General features: G+C 29.7%; 1 protein-coding gene across 2 annotated transcripts in view; it reads right to left on the reverse strand.

Moving 5' to 3' along the window:
- LOC138215213 (bone morphogenetic protein receptor type-1A-like) overlaps nt 1-2,500 on the reverse strand; it is a 43,582-nt gene that overhangs the window by 23,551 nt on the left and 17,531 nt on the right. The window lies entirely within an intron of this gene.

Here is a 2,500-nt window from a genome sequence, read left to right on the forward strand (position 1 = left end):
ATTGATCATCTCATTTCTAATATTGATCATCTCATTTCTAATATTGATAATCTCATCTCTAATATTGATCATCTCATCTCTAATATTGATCATCTCATCTTCTAATATTGATCATCTCATTTCTAATATTGATCATCTCATTTCTAATATTGATCATCTCATCTTCTAATATTGATCATCTCATTTCTAATATTGATCATCTCATTTCTAATATTGATCATCTAATATTGATCATCTCATTTCTAATATTGATCATCTCATTTCTAATATTGATCATCTAATATTGATCATCTCATTTCTAATATTGATCATCTAATATTGATCATCTCATTTCTAATATTGATCATCTCATCTTCTAATATTGATCATCTCATCTTCTAATATTGATCATCTCATTTCTAATATTGATAATCTCATCTCTAATATTGATCATCTCATCTCTAATATTGATCATCTCATCTTCTAATATTGATCATCTCATTTCTAATATTGATCATCTCATTTCTAATATTGATCATCTCATCTTCTAATATTGATCATCTCATTTCTAATATTGATCATCTCATTTCTAATATTGATCATCTAATATTGATCATCTCATTTCTAATATTGATCATCTCATTTCTAATATTGATCATCTAATATTGATCATCTCATTTCTAATATTGATCATCTAATATTGATCATCTCATTTCTAATATTGATCATCTCATCTTCTAATATTGATCATCTCATCTTCTAATATTGATCATCTCATTTCTAATATTGATCATCTCATCTCTAATATTGATCATCTCATCTCTAATATTGATCATCTCATCTTCTAATATTGATCATCTCATTTCTAATATTGATCATCTCATTTCTAATATTGATCATCTCATCTTCTAATATTGATCATCTCATCTCTAATATTGATCATCTCATCTTCTAATATTGATCATCTCATTTCTAATATTGATCATCTCATTTCTAATATTGATCATCTCATCTTCTAATATTGATCATCTCATTTCTAATATTGATCATCTCATCTTCTAATATTGATCATCTCATCTTCTAATATTGATCATCTCATTTCTAATATTGATCATCTCATCTCTAATATTGATCATCTCATCTCTAATATTGATCATCTCATTTCTAATATTGATCATCTCATCTTCTAATATTGATCATCTCATTTCTAATATTGATCATCTCATCTTCTAATATTGATCATCTCATTTCTAATATTGATCATCTCATTTCTAATATTGATCATTTCATTTCTAATATTGATCATCTCATTTCTAATATTGATCATCTCATTTCTAATATTGATCATTTCATTTCTAATATTGATCATTTCATTTCTAATATTGATCATCTCATTTCTAATATTGATCATTTCATTTCTAATATTGATCATCTCATTTCTAATATTGATCATCTCATCTTCTAATATTGATCATCTCATTTCTAATATTGATCATCTCATCTCTAATATTGATCATCTCATTTCTAATATTGATCATCTCATCTTCTAATATTGATCATCTCATTTCTAATATTGATCATCTCATCTTCTAATATTGATCATCTCATTTCTAATATTGATCATCTCATTTCTAATATTGATCATTTCATTTCTAATATTGATCATCTCATTTCTAATATTGATCATCTCATTTCTAATATTGATCATTTCATTTCTAATATTGATCATCTCATTTCTAATATTGATCATCTCATTTCTAATATTGATCATTTCATTTCTAATATTGATCATCTCATTTCTAATATTGATCATCTCATTTCTAATATTGATCATCTCAGAGATCTGATGTTTATCCACCTGCACAGTGAAAGTTTATTAAAGTTCATCAAATCCCCATCAACAGGTCTCTGATGCATGAAGAACATTCATGTTGTTGTTTACATTTTTAAATAATAATATTAATATGAATAATATATTAATAAATAGTAAAGTTTTTTTTTCATTTTCTTTGTAAACAGAAATATTTTTATCAGACATGCAGTGCAGCTGGTTTTCATGTTAATACTGAAGCACAGAAGAGTTTATCTGCAGCTGTGATGAAGGTTCCTCACTGATCAGTCCTCAGGGGTCTGATCGCTGTTATTGATCACTGCTGTGACATCACGCTGCTCTGTGACATCACGTGCTGCTCTGTGACATCACGTGCTGCTCTGTGACATCACGCTGCTCTGTGACATCACGCTGCTCTGTGACATCACGTGCTGCTCTGTGACATCACGCTGCTCTGTGACATCACGCTGCTCTGTGACATCACGTGCTGCTCTGTGACATCACGCTGCTCTGTGACATCACGCTGCTCTGTGACATCACGCTGCTCTGTGACATCACGCTGCTCTGCTGCTTTTCAGTTTGAAATATTTCACTTCCTGACACGACTACTCTCAGTTTATAACCAAACCGGCTGATTATGGATCAGTGCAGCCGATACCGATCAGGTGAGCAGGTACTGATCGGATCAGG

Source organism: Embiotoca jacksoni, unplaced genomic scaffold (genome assembly GCF_022577435.1).
Source record: "Embiotoca jacksoni isolate LCO1_2020_lvr unplaced genomic scaffold, fEmbJac1.0.p SCAF_70, whole genome shotgun sequence".
NCBI lineage: Eukaryota > Metazoa > Chordata > Actinopteri > Embiotocidae > Embiotoca > Embiotoca jacksoni.